This window comes from Protopterus annectens, chromosome 4.part0 (genome assembly GCF_019279795.1).
Source record: "Protopterus annectens isolate FY-2018-M chromosome 4.part0, PAN1.0, whole genome shotgun sequence".
Classification (NCBI taxonomy): Eukaryota; Metazoa; Chordata; order Ceratodontiformes; family Protopteridae; genus Protopterus; species Protopterus annectens.
The window spans coordinates 1,713,904,130-1,713,923,206 of record NC_056733.1 but is presented as its reverse complement, the minus strand read 5'-3'; the positions used below and the strand labels follow the sequence as shown (position 1 = coordinate 1,713,923,206).

Here is a 19,077-nt window from a genome sequence, read left to right as displayed (position 1 = left end):
GCCAAATTCACTCATATTATTATTATTATTATTATTATTATTATTATTATTATTATTATTATTAATTATTCTGAGACCTGTTAGTGTCTTTTAGAAGGTAAAGCTGCATTTGAGCCAACTTCCAGTGACTGATTATATTAGAACAGGTTCACATCTACCCTGTTACTGGTTACCACCAGAAACATGATTATTACAATTGTTTATATCCGACACATGAGTATCTTTCAAGTACTTTCATGACCCATTTGTTATGGTGGGGTGGGCTCGCACTGAATTAGTATTAACGTCTTTGCATTTATCCTCAGTAATGCAGATTCAATTACTGATTTGGTAAGTGGCCAGGTGAATTCAGCGGAGATTATACCTTTCTGTTTCAGATACATATCTGGAACATTATCACAATAATATACCTTGTGCATTCTTTAACCTGCCTGAAAAAAAAAACTATCAGTAATTACTGTTTACTGCTTAATGCACCTGCTAGAGTAACAAAGGGCCACAGCTGAGTAACTTTTTTTTCTTATTTTAGCAATTTTAAGAATATCTTCTTTCTGCTTCAATGCTGGCCTTATCAAAGACTGTTCCATTTGTAAAATTCAAATGTTTCATTTATTAAAAAGTAAAATAAAAAAAAAAACAGAAAGATCCATAAATTGCCTCAGCACTGTGCACTCAAATTCTACTCAAAGATAGCCATGGTAATAGCAGAATAATTGGATTACAGCCTATAGTATTAAATATGACAAGCATGAATAGAAATTAATAAAAAGGGTAAGAAAAGTTGACATTACAAATATGAGATATATTAACATTTCATTTTTATAGATAAAACATATATTTTTTTCCCAGGCTTCAGTAACTTATTCCATTGCAGACTTGTGGATTCAGAGCTAAAACATTTCTTGTCTTGCCTCAAACAGTAATCATCATGATTAAGCTAACATGCATTAAAATACCCTATAGCAGCAGTCTGCAGCTCCTGTGCCTCTTTAAATTATGCTTGCTGTGACGCTCTACAGTTCTTTTCAATCACCAGCACACCAGCAGACATGCAAATATTCACCTACATCAAAAAGATGTAGAAGGGCATGTACAGAATATAAATGTAGTCACAGCCTGCTCATGAGAAGACTTTGGTTGAAAAAAAACAAGCTTTTACATTCTGATTACTGAGTATTGTTGCATGTAAAAAAAAAAAAAACCTTACTCATAAAAGAGAGAGCTGATCCTTACCTTAGGAGTTTCTGCTATGATTTTGCCATTCCACCGAAGTCATGCAGACTGGTACGCTCTTTTGAGCTGTGTCCAAGCTGTTCCTTCTGCTCCGAATGCACTAGCACTTCAAAGGAATTCACACTGCATCTCTAGTCACCCAGAGTTCTTTCTAACAGCTTTCATAATGCATCACATGGTGATATGCTGGCCACTCAGAAAGGAGACAACTGTAGTCCAAGTGAAGTTAATATAATGATCACCTTAGAAAAGCTCTTCTGCATATTAAAAACAAAAAGCTTAGGCACTCATTTGGCTGTCATGCATCTTTGATTAACATATTTATTTTTATGTTGTTTTCTGTAAGCGTTTCAGTAGCTTTCAATAGTAATAGTTTTGGTGCTGATCTGTATTTTATTTAAATTGATCATTTGATTTGTTATGTGGTCATTTATATCATGCATTGCCCTAAGGATAGCCAAGTTAAGACGTACTTCCTCAATATGATATAAATCTTGCCTTTTACATTTTGTAGTGTACCTGACTGGCACTGGGGACATCGCATCTTCTTTCTTTCTTATTTGTTATAATACATATTTTTTATCACTATGAATATACTTGGTGTCATCTGCTACCTTCCTACTATGAAGCCAACTAATGTATGCAGACACTGGTGTTTACAAGTATAAGATGCAATTTATTCTTAAAACCTTCACTACTCCTGTGCTTGGTACACACAGACCCAAAGAACTGCTGTCGTCTTTAAATGTATTCTTTCTTTCTAATATTTGTGAGGGCTGTACTAGTTATTTTACTTGTGTTCCCCAGTCACACATGCTGTTCCTGAAGTGGACAGTATACTTGATGCTATATTTATGTTAAAAGTCATTGTCATTTAGCATTTTGCACTTATATCTTTTGCATTTCTTAACTTGCCTTACAAAAAAAATAGTTTCAAAAAGGAGTATTCCCTGATAGTGTACCTACTAGAGTAACAAAGGCAATCACATTTATTAAGGGCTGTGTAACTAAAGCATGAATGTTATTTTGCCTGTGTGTGTGTGTGTGTGTGTGTGTGTGTGTGTGTGTGTGTGTGTGTGTGTGTGTGTGTGTGTGTGTGTGTGTGTGTGTGTGTGTGTGTGCTGTTGTAATTATGCTTGTGCCACTTCTTTTAATAAACATCCCATGAAATAAAGCACTGAAACAGCAAGGTATATATAAAAGAAAATCATTTGGGTACTCAGAACACGTGCCGCCCATGTAATTCAAAAAATATGAGTTCAGGACTCAGATGTGCATTTGATGCATGGAAATGTTTGCAAAATAAGGTATAATTAAAATGGAATGCAGAAATGAAAGCTGATGGAAAAAAGTGACCAAGTGATGAATCTACCCAGACAGCTGCTTGACTCTTCTGCTTTACTTCTGCTGCACAACAATACCCTTTTTTCAGAAGTTCTGTTTTTCCAGTTTAATGTATTTTTAAATCTTATATAGTTTCTGTTGTTTTTAGCTCCCAGTAAAATACATTTTCTACCTAGTCTCAGATACACTACATTCTTTGGATAACTCATTTATTTTGGCTCATTACTTGTTCTAAAAAAATAATCAAACTTTTCTCAAATTATTGATTGAACTGAATCTATCACTTCCTATTTCTTTCACTTTCCTTGCATTTTCTACACATTAAAGTTTTCAATTGCTTGAATTTGCAGTTTTTAATCTTTATACTATCTTATTTTATTTATTCTGGTGTACCCAGTATTTCTCCTTGTCTGTCAGTCTGCATTGCTTTCTGTCTGCCTACCTTCATCTTCAGATTTTATCTGTTCAGAAATGAATCTATTTACATGGGTGAGGTTATACCTCAAATAAAATAGGGAACTGACTTCCTTACTTTTCTACCTGTTAAGGCATCTTCCATTTGCTCATCTGTCTGTCTATCTGTCATCTCTCTCTCCCTCTCTCTTTCTTTCTCGTTTGGTTTTCAGATTTCACCACTTCAGAACTGAATCTCATCATATAAGATTGTGTTGTACCCAAAAACAAAACAGGAAATTCGCTGCCGTGCTCTTTAAACTGGTAAGGTTTCCTCATTGCTTAACTCACTAATTTACTTTGCATGGAAAGCAATAGAAGTGAGAGGAGTCTTACAACTAAAGTGTAATCAGTGCCATCCTTAGCAGTATGACTTTTAGTTTGTGTACCTCAGAGGTATGGGTTTTGTATTATGTTTATTTTTATTTATTTATTTAACATTTGTTTAACAGAAAAGTCCAACTTGACACAAAGCCAATTTTCAGTAGAGGCCTGAGGAGAAACACTACAGATGCATGTCTTTGTAATGTGGGAGGAAAATAGAGCACCCAGGGAAAACCCACATGGATGCAGGGAGGACATACAGACTCCGCACAGAAGGCACCTCAACCGAGAATCAAATCGAAGAACCTCTTGCTCTGAGGCAACAACACAACCACTGCATGTTTGTTGGCACTTAAATGTAATTACCATACCCTGGAGCATTTCTAGCCATGTAACAAAAGTGTCTGGATTTCTGTATATTTAACAAGCCTGTTCAGAAAGTTCCCTCAATTTCCACCCTTGTCTTTAATTTATAGCAGGGGACACAAACTGCTTTGTGTCATTTCTGCTGTATTATTAGTATAAAAGATGCTAACTCTCCCTCTTCAATAAACCTACTCTCTTTGTGTATACTGTATACACCACCTAGTCTCTACTGCTCAGCTTTTAATGATTTCTCTACTAATAAGCATCCCACACTAGAACCAATGTGAATGTACCTCTAAAACAGCCAATATGACTTCTGGTTAATATAGAGAAATTTTAAGCATGGGTTTGCCTTTCTCCTCTCAACCTCTTTCACTTCACAAGCGTAGAACTTGACTTGTAGGATACTGTCTTTGCAATTCTGCAAGACTGGATTGCTATATGAAAAGGCTGGATGTTGTATGGGCATAAAAAAAATAAATAAATAAAAATAAAAAAGGACCCAACCCTAAAGTTTGCATTATCCAGTTAGAAGCTAGTGTCAGTCTCTAAGGAATCTATGGATATGGCTAACTTTACTACTAGTTCTGCAGATGGCAAATTTGAGTGACTAGCACTAAGGTTACAGAGAAACAATGCTATATTATCTTAATATGCAGAAGGAATGGAACGCGAGAGCAGAGGAGATAGAGGATGGTGAACTGAACATGTCAACCAAATCACAGAATTAGATAACTCAGTGGCTATTGTGCAGGAAAGGTCAGCACAGATTGAGACAGTACTGAAAATGGTTGAATTTTCTCTGATTAATAAAAATGACCAGGTTTGGAGGAATAATCTCCCAATTTACAGGAATGTTATATCTGGTGGAAATTAAAGACTGTGTGTCTTTGATGAAGACCACAATAGTGGAATGGACAATCATGCAGTAAGACATAATGAACATAGAAAGTGCACATAGGGTGTTTTCGCCACAAAGCATTATAGCATGAATATCAACACCATCTGTTGTGAGATTTGCAATGTGTGGGCTGAGGGAGCAAGTTAATTTGCTGTTGTAAAGCTTTAGGTGAGTGACAGCAGAGTGTTTTATGAACAGAACTTTTCAACTAAGGCTATTACTATATGTATATATATATATATATATATATATATATATATATATATATATATATATATATATATATATTGAAACTCAAACAATTGTCATTTGCACATAAAATATACTACCAACCAACCAAAATTTTAATTACTCCAACTCTACAAAATTTAATTATACCTTATTCCACCACTAGAACCTTAAGATCCAGCACCCAAAACCACCTAGAACTCATCAAACATAACAATGATGCAGGAAAATCTCTCTTTAGCTATTCCACAGCTAACGCTTGGAACACCTTACCTTACCACCTAACCTCCATGTGCTCCACTACCCAATTCAAAAAGCTTCTCAAAGCATACTCTATGGATTCCTGGTTATGCTCCTGTGACTCTCCAGGATAAACATTGGTCATCTACTCATCCCCCATCTAAACCTAATCTCAATCTAATTTCCATAGAGCAAATAGTCCATCAAATATGTTTACTATAACTGCACCATCTACCTGGATATATAATAAAAACACTATACTTGTCAAATAACATTCAAAGATTCTATGTGAAGTATTATACTGGCACTACCTACATATGAAACTATCTACTATAGTCCCTCATTATCTTCTGATATGTGAAAATATCTGCAAATGTTTTTCGCTGTATTTTTGCTGAATGTCATCTTTTGCCAACTATTATTAATAGATATCTATTCTATATAACCTGGTGATTTGTACCTTTTTGACCTGTGAAACTCTGAACTGTGCAATATGTGATTTGTAATTGTTTGACCTATGTAGAACTGTCTAAAATGTATCTGGAGTTTTTCTCCCCGAGCCTCGCTGAAAAAGAACCTGTGTCCAGTCAGACTTTCCCGGTAAACAAATGTAAAATAAATAAATAAACAAAGACTAGGAAGTGCCTAATTGTCTTATTGTCTTTAGACTTATTATGAGATATTGCAAAGAAAAGGGATGGTGTTTTAGATTTTTATATCCATTCATATTAAAGATGATCACTCTGACAGGCACAGTGACATTGTACTTTCCTGTGGAAGCATCTGCTAAAGTTCCTGGGTCTGGTAGGCAGGCCAGTTAAGAGACAACACCTATTGCTCTTGAGTGATATCAGAGCTAAATAAATGCCCCAAGACTTACCATTTTGATATGTCAATACTTGAACTGTTTCCAGTGTTTTAGCAGTAAATGGCTGAGAGTCTGACAGAAAGAAAGCTACTTCAAATGGTTCAAAACTTGCAGTGCAGCACAGTGATTGTAACCAGTGGGGAATTTTCTTAAATAAAACATACTATTTTTTTTTTTTACATATTGTCAGATCTTAAAAAGGACACATTGGACTGTATGAATATTCTGGATTCTTCAGTCATCCTATTACAGCTGGCTAACTCCCTACAGTATCATGGAGCTTTTACAATATGTGTAGATAATTTAATCTGACCTCAGGTCCTAGAATGTGGGGCTACAGCACTTAGTTTAATGGGATCTCATTGCTGAGATGTCTATGTCTTGTATTGGTAGGCATGGTCCTGAAACATGGTTGCCCTGAATTGTGTGTTGAAAAAAATATTACGAGTATGTGTGTGTGTGTGTGTGTGTGTGTGTGTGTGTGTGTGTGTGTGTGTGTGCATTTGTGCTGGGAGGGGTGAGACATACTAAACCTTGCATTGTAACTAGTTTGCCTTACATCACTCCCTACTAGATTCTGGGTATAAGCTCATACCACCATTGGAAGCTTTCAGAAATACTAACACTGATATCCTTTCCTCAGTGTTGTTAAATTTTATTGTTAACTGCTGTACTTTTGTAAGTGTGAATAATTATAGTGGCCTGTTTGAAGGGCCGAGACTCCATTTTAATCTATTCAGACACAGTATGGCTTGTTTATCATTTTGGGAAGTAACTTTTCTTTCTTTCATTTTTACTGTATTTACTGTGTGTTTAGATTGTTAAGCTGGAGCATAAATGTCTTCTGCCAAGCAGAAGTGAAAGAAGCTTATCTAGGAATCAGAGCAAAGATAGCTAGGTATCTGTATTATAAATCTCTATCCTCCAAAAAGATTAACGGTACAACATTTTGAGAACATAACTGAGAACATCTTGATTATGTAAGCGAGAATGAGAGCTATATATATTATATTTTATTAGGTATAATTCATACATATTCACTCAACGCCCATGCACTGCCCCAGCAATCAAGGAGCCTCAATCCTCACCACTAACACCAATTAATATGTGACACCCGTGCACTGGCCCAGCAATCAAGGAGCCTCAATCCTCACCACTAGCACCAGTGAGCGGTGTCCATATAGGGAAAGGATAATAAATACACACACAGTAAAGTACAATTTTCCTTAAGAGCACACAGAGATCACAGTTAGTCTGGGGATGGTTTCTCCTTTTCTCTCCAGGTCCCCAATAAGACTCCCCACTGGCACAGCTATAGGGTCCAGATCTCAGCCTAGTGGGCAAGCTAAAACCTTCAACACCCTCTCTGTCCAACTAGTGCTTCATGTCCCTACCCAAGTAGCTGACACGCAGACACTTGAGATAAGAGTTATATACAACCACACAGACACTACTGGGGAAGGTTGGCACAGGTTCTCCAGCTGTGCCCCTTTTATCCAGCCTATAAGGTAGTACCACCCACTAATATTTATCAGCTACGAAAAGGCCTTTATGAAGGTTGTCCAATTATACTGTGCGATATTATTATCCAAATGGCAAGTGTGACTGAACAGCAATGCTATTGGAGTGGCTTTGTACAATATCACTAAATACATGCAATGTGCTCTTAGAGCTTAAATTATCTTTACACAAAACAGCTTCAGTTGAAAAGTTTAAAATATTTAATAATAAATAATAAAAACACAAGACAATACTTCTTACTACACAGTGTTAGTAAAGAGTTCAGAGATCACAGAGAAATACTTAAAATAATACAGTGAAAAAGTTCTGACATCAGTACAGAAAAAATAATCTAATCTTTCTAATTCCTAGCTATACCTAAGAGAAAACACAGTTCTAAAATAAACTTACATATAGAGAAAGACAGTCCTGGTGATGTTGGAGGTTTTCAAGACAAATGCTAAATGCCCTCATTTCTGTCCTTAAATTGATAACACATTACCACTGATTCATTTCAGATTACATCTTTTCTTTCTGGTTCCCAGCCTAACAAAAACTCAGAGGTTAATAGCCCTTTTGATCTTGCAGCTGGTCAGGAAGCCAGAGCAATAAAAGAAATTATAGTGGTGCTACGGTAGCATTGTCGCCTCACAGTAAGACGTTGTCCTGTTCGATTCTCAGCTAAAGCGTCTTCTGTGTGGAGACATGCATGAATGGGCGTACCTTCTTTGAAGGTTGTATGTCAGAGCTGGCAACTCGGCACATAAAAATCTACTGCCAATCATTAGCGGACCGGAGTTCTGCTGTGGCGACCCCTAACCGGGAAAAGCCGAAAGACACAACAACATACATGCAAATTCTAAAATTAACTCTGATCTCAAAACAATAGCCAGAATTCTTTCATCCAGACATCTCGGCTCCAAGCCCTGAGATCAATGACAGTCATGAAATGCTTGACTTATCAGCTTTCTTACAGCAGAGTGCACTGTTGTTACATTTTTACAGTTCAACATCCAATACAGTCTTTTCACATTTAAGAGAACAAGCCTGTGGCTTACATTAATATTTGTAAATGACAGAATTACCTACAAAATTCTATCTGGCTAGGCTGGCATCCTTCACCTATCTTCACAAACCTTTTAATACGTACATAATTTTTTGTTACAAATATCTGTCCATATCAACACAGATTTAACAAGAAAAAAGATACATAACTAAGAGATGCATAAACTATATACAAGTACATGCAAACCCTCATGACATTTAATAACATACTAAAAGATACAAGTCCAACTTTCAATAATATGGATTAAATATAACATTAGAACTAATTATTGCAACATCCAACATGTTTGGAAAGCAAATAAAGAAAAAAATAATTTAAGCCATACAATGAGTTGTTGATTGAGTTGCTGATAGATAAGGCAAAAAATATTACACTTTGCAGGAGAGAGAGCAACAAAAAACCTTGATTGGTCTGCTCACTTTTGATACATGTTATTCCTAAGTTTGGGATCATCCCTATCAAGATCTTGCTACCTAACCTCCTGGAGCATTAGTCTAGAGCTTGCTTCCAGGATGAAGTCATGTCCATCTTGGCCACTAATAAAATGAGATATAGTAAATTATACTCTGGCCCTCAAAATAAAATGGGGATCATATCCTATCAAATGCAAGACATCTGCTATAACAACTTTCCCTAACCAACGTTTATCACAGATATCATGTAGCTTTTGTGTAATGTGTCTACATTTCTCTGTTTCATTGGTTATTACGTGTCCATTATTGAAGGGAGGCTACAGGAAACATAATATCCAGCTTCACTGGCATATAAAATATTTGAAAAGGCACTGACACACATAGAAACAAAACTTTCCAGATCTGGTAGCATATCTTGTCAACAATATTAATCTTGACCAAATCAGATCTGGGATGGCCAGCCCCAGACCCCTTCACTAACCATGCCAACATTTATTCAGAAAGAAGGGTTTAGCCCTTAGCAATATGCTCTACATCTCTGATAGCATTCTTCCTTGACGTTGTCTTGCTCTCCCTTACTGCAACCCTCCACCTTATCTAACATGGCAGTCCAACCTAGGCATCAAGTCTATTTTCAGGGACTTGCATTGTTTCACCATCTTATCTATCCTAGGTTTCTTCTCATCTCTTAAATTCCATACACCTTTCAAGGTATTCCATTTCCTCTGTCTGTTCCCCATATGAAGTTGCTCTAAGTACAGAATAGTGTTTCTACAATGTCTAGAAACAGAAGTCTAAGCTTGCCCCATCCTAAGTACACTGCTACATTATTTACTCTAATCAGGGTAATTGATGGCATTCAAGTATATGAGTTTATAGTTTCAATGGTCCATTTACTAATCCCTAGAAACTCACTTAAAACTGGGGTTTCCTTAATGTCCAGATACGACCTTCAACTTAAAAGTGCTCTGAAAATGCTATCCAAGTTCTTTCAGTAATGGTCATTCTTTTATTTTTACTGCAGTGCAACTTTGTATCAGATGATATAAGAGGTGGGGATTTATTTAATAGAACAGAAGTGTCCGAGGTTAAATGGACTGCCACATTACAGGCAGATAAACCACCAGGTGTTAATGCAAAAAGGGTGCTGCATTACTGAATTAATTGTTTTTCATTTATTGGTTGTTCTGTATTTCAGGCATTGGTTCCTTTATGTTTTATATTATATGTTAGTGCGGTGTATTTTAATTTGTATGTGGATCTGAAGAAGCACTGACTGTGAAAGCACTTATACTATTATTTTATTTTTATCTATTAAAGTTTATGCCTGTAGCCATGGTGGTCACTTTGATTTGTTGTTTTACATTCCCTCTATTCCAACTATGTAACCTGTCTGCAGAATTCCATTTTTCCCTCCCTCAAACGACTAGCTAAACGTCCTAGGTTTAAAATTCATCTTAAATAACATCTCAACTAATCCTAGATGTATTCATGCCATATACCTGACTAATATCAAATATACTAACCCCAAGCACCCTTGTTTTCCTAAATTATTTCCACAAAACACTATTGTAGTACCTTCACTATCTTGTTCTATTTCCCCATTTCCTTTCACCAAACATGTACTGAGTCTATTACATTATTCATTTTATGCTTCCTTGATTAATTACTTTAATCCTCATTTGGCAAATTTTGAACTGTTCTAAAAATCATAATTACTTATGGTACACTTTGTACTGACTACTTAGTTTCATTTGTTGCGTTTAGTAATCCTATCAAACTTGTACTTTTCTGTATTTGACTGACTGTGAATTTTGTTTGCTCAATCATAATCTTGTCCCAAGGCATTGCTAATTACATATTTAACTACTTTTATTTATTTATGTTTACTTATTGAAATGCTTTACTTGCATTTATCTGCATCTTATTCTTACATTTATATGTGGACCTTTTCTCCCCAGGACTCCACTGAAATGTAATATGCTTAACATCCCATCCAGACTAACTCAGTAAAATAATGCTAAATAAAATAGAATAAATAAATAAAATTATTATTTTATATATTTCTTTTATTGTCTATCCTGAACTGACAGAAGTGTTTGATACAGTCAGCTATCGACTCCTCACCTCACTTCACAGCAGTCAAGGTTCTGGTTCTCATCTTACTATGTGGTGCATAAGTTATCTTTTGAACTGAAGATACTCTTCCCATTGATCAGAATCTCTATCTACAGCAGACTCAGTTAATGTAGATGTACCCCAGTGATTAATTATAGGGCCAATATTTTAACATCTTTGATACCACAGTTGACACTTTTCTCACCTACTCTTATGTTTTCTTATTTTATTTTGTTCAATTATCTCAACGATAAGTTATATTTACAGACACACAGGCAAGATACATCTTGGCCAGTGCCTATATAGTGTTGTATAATTCATTGTGGTATAGATAACAACTCTGTTGAAGGCAAATATCTGTCTGCTGGCTGTAAATTGGCTAGCAAACCACTAGGAGCCATCCCTGTGACAGTTCTCTTACTTGTTACTTTAGTATGGCCTATTCATCTGTCCGTAGAGGCCCGGAATATTTAATGATAACTCTTAGCTGTAATGGGAGCTACTCTGTAGGGCATTTACCATCCTAATCCCTAATGACCACTTGTTTGCCCATTAAATGTCCAACTGCTAATTCCTTAAGTCATTTTATGTGATGTTGTGTTCTCTTTCTCCTTTGACCTTTTGTTTGTAATGCCACCCCACACAAAACAAGTACTGTCTCTTGATATCCATCCAGTCTTTCCATTTACTACAATAATATAAATATACATATGCATTATTGTAGAATGCCTGCATTTTAACCTTGAGTATAATCCTTGTATTACGATCTGAGGTTGCAGTGACAAAAGAAAACAAACAAAAAAACATTAGCTTTATCTATTAACATATCTTAAGGTACTTACATAACATAGTCCCATTTTACCTGAATATGTACATCTTGATATGGACTGCGGTGGTGGTACTGCAGTAGCGTTGTCGCCTCACAGTAAGATGTTGTCCTGTTCGATTCTCAGCTAGAGCGTCTTCTGTGTGGAGACATGTGTGAATGGGCATACCTTCGTTGAAGGTTGTGTGTCAGGGCTGGCAACTCGGCATGTAAAAATCTACTGCCAATCATTACCAGACCGGAGTTCTGCTGTGGCGACCCCTAACCAGGAAAAGCTGAAAGACACAACATGTATATCTTGATATGGGTTTGTCACTGCAGATTAGTACAATGACCCCCTAAAGAAGAATGAACAAATGAGAAAAAAAAACATGGAACTTAAGTAAGTTTGACATTCCACCATTACATATGCACATTTCCTATTGCACCACTTTACTCTGCCTTTTAATTTATTGGAGTATATTTGTACTTTATTAGGTGATGGTCCTATCCAGCTAGATTCCAAATCCTGAATTTCCCCAACTGAATTTTCTGGGCTGTCAAAGTCCATTCCACCTTCATGTTGTGATGGTTTAATAGTTGCTGTTGTCTGTGAGCAGAGCAGTGTTCCTTGTGTGAATTATCTTTGTCCCCCCCCCCCATAACTTGCCTCTTTAGCAATATTCTGGTAGAGTGCTTTTCCTTATTTAGAGCAGGCAGCTTGACTGATGATCCATTACTAGGGATTTCCTGCCATTGACTGTCTACACTGGCTGAAAGCATTTTAGTTATCCTTTCATATGTTTTTTTTTTCACTATGAGTTCCTTCACATTATCTAAAAAAGCCATCAACATCAGCAGGCATCATAAATTGTAAACTCTGTGTGCCCTTCAGAATTTGCAGTATTGCAGGGTATCTCAGCACAATGCAAGATCTTAACTCCTGAGCTCATTTAATGTAGCAGTAAGAATTTCTGCTTTGCAAATAGCACTACGTCATAGTCTACTGCCGCGCAAACCAGCTACCCAGCTATTTTAAGATTATTATTTCATTTTCATGCTTCCCTTACTACTCTCATCGTATCATTGTTGTCGAGGCATTTAACGATTAAAATGTCTGGGATATAGTGGATTGATGTGTCTTGACTGTATACAATGTGCTCTCTCAACAACTGGTGACTATTGTACCTCCCATATAATGCCTTTTGCTCTCTTGTAATAAAAGCTAGGGTAGCCATACCTTCATTTCTTTCTGGCTGTCCAAGAATACTGAGTTTGTTTTTTTGTTCCTGATTCTCTATCTCATTAATTTTAGCTTCCATTTGTTCTTTGTGGGCTGCAGATCACTAATGGACATGGTATGCATTGTTGCCCATTCTTGTTGCTCCCTTCATTTCATCTTATTGTAGTCTTAGTGTATGCTGGATAGAGTTCAAGTACTGGTCATGTCTGGATGTAGTGAATTTAATCTGTAGATGACTGTGCTGTGCATCAGTCTGTTTATTATGTCCAAGGCTATATGGATAGCCTTGATGTCTTGTGAAATATTCTCTTCTCATTCTTTCATATATTTTAAATGAAGGAGGCCAGTTCTCAGAGTGCCGTATGGCTATGCAAATGCTATCTTCACAATCTGACACAGACTGACTGTAAACCTTAAAAATAACTATTGCAGTTTCTATCTAGACATAAAAATGCATTTGGCTTTAATTTTAATTATTGCATTGGGGTTGTAGACTGACTTTTCAATCATTTTTTGGTGATCGTCTGCAGAACCATAATTCACTGTTTGTACTCTATTTGTGCCCAGTAAAGTATACCTGCTCAGACCCAGGTTAAACTCCCACTACATCAAATATCTTAGTGTACCCCAGACACCTCACACAGGCTACTGCACATATTCAGTTTATATTCACCCAAATACTGGCATTTGGCTATTTGACAAGTGTTTCACTTGATCCTACAATTATTCCTTAATGGGAAATAAGAACTGATTTCCCTCTAACTACTTTCTCCTCAAATTCCTATGAAGTATTTCTTATACATATCTTACAATAATATTTTTGAAGTATATTTGTATGTGTACATTGCTGTACTGTATGATGCTTTTCTCTATGGTCAATCTTCCTATGTATATTTTGCATGTACATTTTTTAAGTGTATGTTTCTTATTGTTAAGTTTGTACTGTATGCAACTTTTCTACCCAGGCCTCCACTGAAAATGGGCAGATCACCCAGTCAGACTCTCCCGTTAAACAAATGTAAAATAAAATAAAAATAAAATAAATAAAATAAGTTAAATTCTGAAAGTACAGCAGAAAGGGGAATAGTTTAAGTTATGTAATATGGAAGATGTGCAAAAATCTAAATAAAGGTATCACACAGAGCTTGTGGACTAGGAGAGTCAACTGAGATGTAGGAGAGGTGCTGCAGAGACACTTGGAAGATGTGCAATATCAGAGGTTAAAACTCCAGCAGGGAAAAAAATAAAACTCGGAAGTACAGTGGAGCTGCATGCCAGCAAAAGAGAAGAAATAAACAAACCATGAAGTCAAACACAAGGAGATGAGAAAGGAAACAAGGTGGTGAAGTAGAAACAAGTCAAATAGTTATATCAAAGGGACAGCAAAATGAGAAGCCTCTCCAAAGGGAGATTTAGGCAGAAAAACAAATATTAAAGCAAAAGCAGAAACAAACAAGGGAGAGCTGTAAGAAGATGCAGAGACAATGTATTGGATGGTTCCAGTGGTGCAGAAGTGAACTGGTGGATAAACCAGGGGCTAAAAAATGGATAGCAACATTTATACTGGATGGAGGAATCAAAGAGGTGGATAGCAGGACTACAGAAGAACTGAAAGTGACTGCAAAAAGACTGAAATCATAAATATGTAGAAGGAATGGACACTGAAAGGCAGGTGACTTGGACAGTGTATGAAGGATGGATTTAAAGAAACAGATTCTTTGTTTGTGAAACACACCTCAGAAAATACAATATCAACACTGTACAAACAATAGGAAGAAATGAATCAATTCCCGGAACCTGTGTAATGTAATCAAGGAGTGCATAAGATCAGGCCTCCAAAGTAGTCGATATAGGGCATTCATGAATAATTACTGGTTTATGATAGAGTGAAATAAACATAATGCCTAAGTCTTAGGAAAAAAAAAGTAATTATTGTTAACATAACAACTGGAGGAGCATAAAAAAGAATGCATGGGTGGAAATGAGGGAATAGTAAGGTAAAGAAATGCCCATAGACAAATGTGAAATAAAGAAACAGTGGTATATAAGTAGCACAGTAAGGAACTGTAAAACTGCAGACAAAAATAAATGTTGGACAGTTACATAAATGAAGCTGGAGCACAAGACCAGTGAGCAACATTGCAGATGGAAGACCAAGAATGGGAATGCTGTAATATAAAAAGATTATGACATCAATACGGCATTGGCGTGTAATGTATTAATGTGAACAACACTGGAAGAAAACAAAAGAAAGTCCTAAAAGGCTCAGTTAGTAAGCGTGTATTAAGCATACTATGCTCATGCAAAAGCCAAAAGGCTGGATCCAGAAGTTAATGATGTGAAGGAGGGGTATGGCCATAGGCATCTACCGAAGAAAGGTAGACCCACAGGCCTGGTAATGTCAGATGTCAGCAAATGAAAAGTAGGGAGGGGTAGGCAAAAACAGCAAGGAAAGTACAGTTACTTACTTGGAAAATTGGGGTTTAGCAAGTCCTATATGAATCAAAAGAATTCAAGAAAAGTTAAAGAGGAAGAAGGAGAGATTGTTCTATGGCTAGAAATAAAATTCAGTGATGGCTTGATGATATTGTGTTATGACTACCTAAAAGGATAAATGGATAGACAGGCAGGGAGAGGAAGAGTGGTATACCAACTGTACTTTGTAGAGTGCTTCAGACAACCACAACAAAAGTGAGAAGTGGGGTAAGTAGATGGATCATCTCTCAGAGAAGGGTAGAAAGTGCATGCTGAACAATAGGAACAATGTATGCACAAAATATTGATGAAGAAGGATGTTACAAGAACTTGTTTTAATAAATGAGTGCAGACCAAAGAGGTGGAATAGAGGTAATACGGGGACAACAATATCTCCATATTACCAGAAAGGACAAGTTATGTGGAAGGAAGTAATACAACAAAAGTGTGATACAAGAGCAAGCCAAAGAATGGAAGAGAGTGGGGAGCTGGGAATAATAATAGATAGGTATCCAAATGTGAAGGAGCACACCTTCACAAGTAACAGTTTGGTACAGGCAAGTACATTATGCAGGTTCTTAGAGATGGAAAACCTAATGGAAATAATGGAAGAGATCCGAATACAGGAAAGATACATATCAGATCATGCAGCAGTGAGACTTAATGTAAGTGTACAGGAAAAGAAAACAATAACAAAATGATTGGGGTGGGATAAATAAAAATGGAAGGAGAGAAGTGACAATGAAACACTGCAAGGGCTAATAAAGGAGTCAGTAGAAGAAAATATGAAAGACAGGGACAAACCGGAAACTTGCATTGGGATTCGGACCAAGATCATCGGTCAAAGGAATCTGATAAGCACAGAAGGAATGAAAAGAAGGAAAGAATGAGGGGTATTTAAGAAGCTGGAGAGAGCACAGAAGGAAGCTGGTCGAAAAGAAGGTAGAAGGGAAGCAAAACAGATTAAGAGAAAAAAACAGTAAGAATGAAATCAGAGAGTAAGTTTATTACACAACAAGAAATCCAATAATGGTTCTGGAGGGACTAATGGTTTTTAGTGGAGAGAGGCACAAGGGGAAACAGCTAGTTAAGAAATACAAGAACAAACAGGCAGAGAGAGAGAGTGAGAGAGACAGAGAGAGAGAGGAAGAAGATAAGAGGATGAGAACAGGGAAATTTAAAAGAGGTTGAGCTAATCAGGAAGAGATAACTGATAAAAACAGAAAACAGGTCCAAGCAACTGTAGAATCAACACCAGAATTTAATGGAAACTTTAAGCACTTTTCGTTTGCAATGTATGCAAACCTCATCAGAAGTAAAAACAACTGAGACTATGTCATCCTTTTAAATCACTTAATCAAAAAATGTGGGACAATTTACTAACTGTTACCACTTAACAAGCTACCTCTAGAATAGAATGTAACCAGGTATAAAATGAATTATATTCCTACCTTTTACAATAAAAAACATTAACAAACATTCAAAAATAATACATAAAAAATGAAAGAAAGAATAAGAAATAAGAAATAATGAATACATTACAATAATAAAACCCGAAATACGTCAGTATAATGTCCAATATCTAGAAACTGGATATTACCTTTTGTACTAATCGTACTAATACAGTAATAGCAAGCATATACACTTTGATATAATCTGTCATCTTTGCAAACTCTTCAGTTTTAAAATGCTACTGATGGAACAGGACTCATTGAGACCTGGAACATTGTATGCATTGAGTTTGATTTGCCAAACAAGCTCAAGTTCTTCAAGTTTAAGAGGTATATGACCACCTCTGATGTATTGTGACACATTGTCTATGGCCATGAATTTAAATTTGTGGTCCACATTAAGTTGGATATGCTTGGCCAACGCATTATCGGTCTTATTATGACCAATAGCATACAGATGTTCGGACATTCTGTCCCGGAGTCTTCACTTCATCTTGCCTATATAAAAGGCCAGACAGCATGTACATTTGGCCAAGTAGACCACAAACCTGGAATTACAGTTAAACCTAGATTTAAGTTTAAATTGCTGGCCATTCACAACAAAAAGGTTAGCTACCTCCAAATTTTTGCAATAATTACAATTCTCACATTTATTCATCCCAACTATTCTATGCTGTTTTTCCAATAAGTTCTTAAGGTTTCTACCACATATAAAAATAACTTTAGGTGTGTTACCAAATTTGTTAAATAACATTTGATTGGATCTAAACAGTTCCCAGTTTTTCTGCAAAATTTTAGTGCAAAGATAACTTTGTACACTAAATGTGGTTATGAAGCTAAAATGAAATAATTGATTATTCTGAGTGGTAAACGCACGAGTAACCTCCGGTACTAACAAGACCGGGTCTGTTATACTGTCAGGGGCAGGTGACCTGATAGCTAAAATAGGTTTGTAAACCTGGCTTAACATTTTGAAGCTAACCTCCTCGATCAAGGAGTCCAATAAAGATTCCGGGTTGTCTCGATGTAAAAAAAAGTTTTTTTAAGAATGTACATTCTTCAATGAAGTCTTCCTCCTGGCTAATAATACGAGAAGCCCTAACTAGCTGACCCTTGATGACAGACCTTTTCTGGTGAAATGGGTGACAACTAGAAAAATGAAGGAGAGAATTGGAGTATGTACTTTTCCTATAAATTTTGGCCATATAACAATTCGATGTTCTATTCTTACTTAACCAAATATCTAAATATGCTACAGCCTCCGTATTGAAAGTGGATGTAAATTGTAAATTGTAAAATTTCTGTTGATTAATTAAATGTTTCCAACATGTATCGACCTGTCTCCTGATCCCCGTTCAACAAAATAAATATGTCGTCCAGGTATCTGGTGTAATATACAAGATCCTTTTGGACTTTGATGTTCTTCAAAACAAATTCTGATTCCCAATGCGCCATAACCAGATTAGCTACACTGGCTCCGCAAGGGGAACCCATCGCTATACCCACTTTCTGCAAATAAAATTCATTATTAAACATGAATAAGTTGTTTGTTAATACAAGATCGAGTAATTCGATCACTAAAGAAATCTCCGGGCCTGGAGCTCCATGTTTCTTCAGCATGAAAGCCACCCATTCAATGCTGACCTCATGTGGGATGCATGTGAACAGGTCCTTGACGTCGATTGTGAGAAAATTGTAATTCTGATTGTACTCTAAGCTGTCAAATTTAGCCAAAAAGGACCAGGAATCTTTACAGATTTAGTCTTCAAAGACTATGTACTTCTGCAACATCGCATCAATGATCTTAGCACAAGCATAAGTGGGGGAACCACGACTATCGACCAAAGGTCTCATGGGTGGATCTAGTAGGTCTTTGTGTATTTTCAGAATGCCAAACAAAAATGGATATTTAGGGTAAGATGTTGTCATAAAATAAAACATGTCCTGTTCTATTCGACCCTCAATGAACAAGTCATTAACACACATCTTGATTAAACTGTAAGCCTTGTTAACCTCCGAACGAGAACTCATTTGGTAAGCATTATTAGA

General features: G+C 36.3%; 1 long non-coding RNA gene across 4 annotated transcripts in view; it reads right to left on the bottom strand.

Moving 5' to 3' along the window:
• Positions 1-1,385, bottom strand: part of LOC122799993 — a 910,576-nt gene extending 909,191 nt beyond the window's left edge. Inside the window, exon 1 of one of the 4 annotated variants that reach the window (XR_006364517.1) lies at positions 1,234-1,385. This is a non-coding gene — a long non-coding RNA (uncharacterized LOC122799993). The remainder of the gene's footprint in view (positions 1-1,233) is intronic. The other 3 variants (XR_006364516.1, XR_006364518.1, XR_006364515.1) reach the window with 3 other exon arrangements.
• Positions 1,386-19,077: the final 17,692 nt, after the last annotated feature.